Source organism: Barbus barbus (assembly GCF_936440315.1).
Source record: "Barbus barbus genome assembly, chromosome: 43".
Lineage (NCBI taxonomy): Eukaryota > Metazoa > Chordata > Actinopteri > Cypriniformes > Cyprinidae > Barbus > Barbus barbus.
The window spans coordinates 7,996,603-8,003,404 of record NC_136721.1 but is presented as its reverse complement, the minus strand read 5'-3'; the positions used below and the strand labels follow the sequence as shown (position 1 = coordinate 8,003,404).

Genomic DNA, 6,802 nt, shown 5'->3' with positions numbered 1-6,802 from the left:
GAATTACCGAGTAAAAACTAAACACAAGGAACTGTAGCTTTAATTAGAAAATCTCAAGTAAAGTTTACTTGGAATTTCCCAGTAAATTGTATTGACTGTTTTTTATATATTTTACTTAAGCAATGCTTATAAATGTTTTGTTTTTTTTACACAATAATCCTAGTTATCTTATTTAAAATTTCGAGTAACCTTTACTTTAAATATTATTTTAACATTACTTGATGTTGTTTATGTATTTAAATGGTGTTCAATAAAATAACACTGACATACATTTTACTTGAATACTTTTATTTTTGAGATTCCTTAAAGATGGGAACATGAAATACAAAGAATAGTAAAAGTGCATCAGTTTGGTGGTTCTGGTAAATGGTGCACTATAGTGCATTTTACTCCAGTAAACTTTTTTAGAACAACCACACAGTGCATTAAAATGCATAAACATTTAAACATATAAAACAAACATTTTACAACAACCTCAGTTGCAAATATTAAAAAAAAACAGTATATAGGTGCTGGTCATAAAATTAGAATATCATGAAAAAGTTGATTTATTTCAGTAATACCATTCAAAAAGTGAAACTTGTATATTAGATTAATTCATTACACACAGACTGATATATTTCAAATGTTTATTTCCTTTAATTTTGATGATTATAACTGACAACTAATGAAAGTCCCAAATTCAGTATCTCCGAAAATTAGAATATCAAGAATATCAATTAAGACCAATGCAAAAAAAAAGATTTTTAGAAATGTTGGCCAACTGTAAAGTATGAACATGAAAAGTATGAGCATGTACAGCACTCAATATTTAGTTGGGGCTCCTTTGGCCTGGATTACTGCAGCAATGCGGCGTGGCATGGAGTTGATCAGTCTGTGGCACTGCTCAGGTGTTATGAGAGCCCATGTTTCTCTGATAGTGGCCTTCAGCTCTTCTGAATTGTTGGGTCTGGCGTATTGCATCTTCCTCTTCACAATACCCCATAGGTTTTCTATGGGGTTAAGGTCAGGCGAGTTTGCTGGCCAATCAAGAACAGGGATACCATGGTCCTTAAACCAGGTACTGGTAGCTTTGGCAGTGTGTGCAGGTGCCAAGTCCTGTTGGAAAATTAAATCTGCATCTCCATAAAGTTGGTCAGCAGCAGGAAGCATGAAGTGCTCTAAAACTTCCTGGTAGACGGCTGCGTTGACCTTGGACCTCAGAAAACACAATGGACCAACACCAGCAGCACCTCAGTTCCCTCGATGACAATGATGACATCAGATATAGTGGCATCTTCCTCTTCTGCAGATCTGCTCAGTACGATGATTTTGATGACATGACTGGAGAAGGTATCCTTAATCATGTCTCTGCTGATATCCTGTGAAATACACAAATCAGTGCAAAGTGGTTAAAATACTGTACAGTATCAATTTTTCAATTTTCCTCAATGGGTTCCTTTTCTGAGACAAACTGTCCACTAGTCTTAAGTATCTTTAGCATTTTCTGCATATTTAAACCCAATATGCTGTTTCTTCAGCAGTAACTGTATGATGTTAACATATATGTTGTGTATTGAACACAATAATGAGACTTATACACAATTATTACAGTAGATAGAATCATTTAGTGATGCTAATAAAGATAACACTGTACATTTAGAGTCAGGAGGGTGTAAACCTCTGGAAATGATAATTGGTGTAAATTGTTATGTCTTTTGGGAAACATTTGAGTGGTTTCTAAAGACAATATATAAATGAAAGATAAGAAATATAAACAAAATATCAATTTACACTGGTAATCCTGTCCAAACGTTTACATACACCTGACATTTAAATGTATGGTGCTGCCTTCTTGACCATCACTGGGTGTTCTTTAAGTTTTGTAACAATGGTGTATAAGCTTTTCAATGTTCCTCAGTACGAAAACATGGATCTCAGCATCATCGTCAGTGCTTGACAGGGTTCAAATATGCAGAAAATTCTGCAAAAACAAAGATTGTGGAAGATTTCCTTGTAGACGGTTTAATGGCTCAGGAATAAAAAGAACATCTAACACATAACACAAATACAGTATATCAGTCAAACCACTACTGTCTACATCCAAAATCAAGGAAAAATAGAAATGGATGTAGCCGTGTATGTAGCCAGCTAACTGCTAGCTGCTACACTAATTATTGTATATCCATGTCTGGACCCCGCCTCCCAGTAAGACCTTAGATGACCCAAGACTTGTGCAATGATGATGCCAGGCCATGCAAGGACGTCAAACAAAGTCAGCACTAGACTATTAATTGATTATTGCTTTTTCTTTGATTTGTTTCAATTTATTGATCATTCAACATTGTGTTTTTTGTAAAGCTGCCTTGTAACATTGTACACTGTAAAAAGCACTATACAAATAAATTTGAATTTAATTGAACTGTACTACCTGGTGGTCTTCAATGAGCTCCTCAGCTGATTCTCCCAGGAAAGACAGGAGGCAGCGAATCACAACGTCTCACCTTTCTTCAAGCCTATCTTCTTGCTGTTAAAAACAGAAGTAAAATGCAGTGAACATTAAATGTGTATACATCTACATATAACAACATATTTACAGAGTCAGGAAGCAGCATATTATCGCATGAGTAATTCATAATTGTAAATTATTTTTACATTTTACCTGGCTGAGTGAATCCAGCAAATGTCTAATTCTTATGCCATGTAGCCAGGAGTTTTGGAGTATAGAAGTCCAGCTTTTCCAAGAATGTACGCTCCAAGGAAATTGTGGTGATTCTTCTGAATTCATTCGTGATCTAAAACAAAGAAAATAAAATGTTCATGTCAGAATTAATTTAACAATTGTAAATAAATTTATTGACCTTACTGACATGAAATACGCTTACAACTAAATGTACCTTTACAATTCATTGACTGTGGTTATGCAGTTATGTAAATTAAAAATGAATAATTTGCCAGTGTCATTCATGGCATGTATTTTGAATCATTTATCATAATATTTTAAACTACACTAACTTTTTTTAAGATTAACACTCATATGGAAACAAATTAGAATCTCCAATTGCTTGTAGATATCAACCACGTGTAAAGTGGATGTTGGTCAGTAAAAGAACATCATGAAATAAAATACAGGCTTTACAACTTCAATAAGGTTGATTGTTAAGTAATTAAGATTTATTTAAACAAGCATTTAGACTTGTGTAATTGCAAAAGTGTGCAGTACAGTCACCTTATCGATGTCTATATATAGCTATCATACCCGATAGTATAGGTAAACAATATAAATAAAGTTCAAGGTAATATTAGCCTTGTACAGTGCATTTTAAAAGCTAACGTTAATCCTGTGATTAATAGCGAAAAACAGGGTGATTATTACATTTCAGCAGCTCGATCTTTTCTGGGACAGAATGCTCGAACACGACAGGGCAAAGCTTGCATGGATGTTAAAACTCATCTTTACAATAATCGTCTGACAAGATTAACGTTATATATAAAACTTAAGAAAATTGTTTTCGACAGAGATGCCGTTTGCTAATAACGGATGGTGGTGCAAATCGCAAACTCTGTCAACTATATTAACAGCTTCATTTAGTAATGATTTAACTCTGTTATACATGTGTTTAACAAAACAAAACTAAGATTACGTTTTAACGTTATCCAAATATCTGTTAACATTGTTAACATGAACACTGTTAGCATCCGTAACTCGATAAAAAAGAAACGGTAGGCACACACCACTGGGACTGTAGATAGCTTAATAACTCTACACTTTTCTGCAAACATACCTCAATTAATTAATAAGCATATTAACAACTTACCGTGTTAAAATTCAAATTAGCCGTCGTGAAGTCTCCCTTCCTTTCCTCTGTGCGCGCCACTTCGGACTCGGAGCCAAAGGCGCATGCGCATCAATTATTTCGCTGTATTGAGTACATTTTACTTGAGTTGTTCAGTTTTTGGTGCGATTTGATTAGATGGCGAACACTAAGTAAATATTACTTAGGAGATTGTATTTAAATTTACTTATGTATTTTAGAACAATAAATGACAAAGAAACTGCAAGTAATGTATTGAATTAAACATGCCATTTTTAAGTAAAAAGACAAAATAGTATTTGTTAGTAAAACATACTTAAATAATGTTTCCATTATTTACAAAGTCAAAAAATCACTTTTTACAGTGTACAGTAAACAGTACTGTAACAGTAAATATATTGCTGATATGCTCACTGAATATAAACCGAACAGACCACTCAGATCATTAGGATCGAGTCAGTTAGAAATACCAAGGGTTCACACAAAACAAGGGGAGTCTGCTTTTAGCTATTATGCAACCCGCAGTTGGAACCAGCTTCCAGAAGAGATCAGATGTGCTAAAACATTAGCCACATTTAAATCAAGACTCAAAACTCATCTGTTTAACTGTGCATTTGTAGAATGAGCACTGTGCTATATGTCCGAACTGACTGCAATAAATTTTAGGTATAATCATTTTCTTTAAATTTATTTTAAATAATTTTCTGTATCATTTTAAAATTCCTTGTTTTTATTATTTTTATTTCCATGTTTTTATTGATTTTAATGTCTATTTCACTTTCTTTTATGTAAAAGCACTTTGAATTACCACTGTGTATGAAATGTGCTATATAAATAAACTTGCCTTGCCTTGCCTTGCCTTACTGTGAAATATATAATGTTACAATTTAAAATAGCTGTCTTTTACGCAAATATATAGTAAAATTATTTATTGCTGTGATCAAAGCTGAATTTTCAGCATCATTACTCCAGTCTTCAGTGTCACATGATCCTTCAGAAAGCATTCTAATATGCTAATTTGCTGCTCAATAAACATTTCTGATTATTATGAATGTTGAAAACTGTTGTGCTGCACAATATGTTTGTGGAAAACGTGATACCATTCAGTCTTGGGTAAGACTGAAAAATATAAATATTTTTCTTCAACAAGGTTGCATTAAATTGATTTAAGGGACGGTAAAGATATTTACACTTATTACGAAGTACTTATATTTCAAATAAATGCTGTTCTTTAACTGAGAACCATTATACCAATAATAAAAACCATTATTAATAATTGATCACAAATAATAACTGATAATAATTAAGCAGCAAATTAAGCAGCATTAAAATGATTTCTGAAGGGACACTGAAGATTAGAGTAATGATGATGAAAATTCAGCTTTGATCACAGAAATAAATGACATTTTAAAATATCCTAAATGGAAAACCACTATTTTAAGTGTAATATTTCATAATATTATTGTGTTTACTGTATTTTTGATCAAATAAATTAAATCTTTCAAATAAATAAATAAAAAGTCTAATTATTTTATACCTTTAACCACCTAAAATAATGCATGTGTGAATTAATAAACAAATTATATTTTTATTAAGCCTATAATATAAATCACTTTCCAATGCACAACACTCGAAAGCAAAAGTCTTCAGATTTACAATGTTCTAGAGTAAGATTGAGAATAATTTGTTATAGATTTTTAAACATTTTCTTAGACACGTGAAATCACGGAAGAAAGCCAGAGATATGCATTAACCAGAGCCAATCTTCACTATACGCGGACTATGCAAGCTGCATAGGGCCCCCTTGCTCTCAAAAATGTTTTAATTTTAGGGTTAGACCTAAGTGTAACTTTTTTTATTGATGCACAAGGGTTAAGACATAACCAACTGTGTTTATCAGAATACTTACCAAAACAGGTATTTAAACATATGTTTGTGTGTATGTTTCCCTTCAAATGGAAGTGAAAGAGGAATCAATCTGTGTGAATCGCGCCTCTCTCTCTCTCTCTCTCTCTCTCTTTCTCTCTCTCTGCTGTGCTCGCTTCGGGTGTGTGCAGCAGAGGTTAAAATAAAAAAATAACAGGTGTGTGTAAAATAAATAAATAACAAAAAAAAAAAAAAACAGCGCGTATGTTCTCTTTTGCTTGAATGGTTTGAAATAGTTTGAATGAGTAAATTGCAAGCTGCAACCTTCCGGTCTGTCCCGGGAAACCAACATGGAAGTGATTTACACTGTAATTCGTCAACTGGCCGCTAGAGGCTGGCTGCAAAAGGGAGTCAATCCCATAGACTCCCCATGTTAAAATGGCCAACTTTACAGCAGATAAAAACATGTTTACAGCTTGGTTCAAAAAATTATTTTGGTCTGTATAGCTAATTTTGCCTTTCATGACAACTGTGAGAGGTGATTCTTTTTATAACTCATCTGTTTAAATTATATTGAGCCTTAAAGCTCTGCATATTTAAAAGCGTGGACAGTTGAGTGACAGGCGGATTGCCTCTGCTGTCACCACTGGCGAGCTAGGCGGGCGTGGTTTCAGCAACCATCTCCGCCCACATCCCGCTTCTTTGCCCATTTTCGATTGTCCCAGAGTGAGGCGTAGTGACACACTCAAGAGGTCCTCGCTGTAGCCTGTAGCACGATGACTACTGGATCAGATCCAGTGGCGGAGCCAGAGAGGTGTCCAGGGTGGCACTGGACGGACACCCCTGACATCGGATCGGCCACCGAAAAAAAATTATATGCTACGATTTCATTTTCTTTGTTACTGAAATAAGCGTTTATTTTAGCCTCGACCTCAAGGATGTGACGCGTTTGGTGTTCGCGCTTCGTCTCGTCCATTTCCAGCCTCTCACGCACGCTCTCGCGCCACAGAGAAAAACAGCGCAGAGCAGAGAGGACATATATAGACAACGAGCTGACCGACACGACAGAACAGCTCACATATAATAACATGAAACAAAGTCTCAGCGTTCAAATTATGTTAGTTTTATTAAGAATTTCAAAC

General features: G+C 34.4%; 1 long non-coding RNA gene across 1 annotated transcript; it reads right to left on the bottom strand.

The window, feature by feature from the left end:
- Window positions 1–275: 275 nt before the first annotated feature.
- Window positions 276–3,866, bottom strand: LOC306862208. The gene is made up of 4 exons (XR_013783549.1): window positions 3,798–3,866; window positions 2,642–2,774; window positions 2,411–2,506; window positions 276–1,361 (listed from the first exon to the last, which is right to left on the bottom strand). It is a non-coding gene; the product is annotated as an uncharacterized lncRNA (long non-coding RNA).
- Between the last annotated feature and the right edge of the window lie 2,936 nt (window positions 3,867–6,802).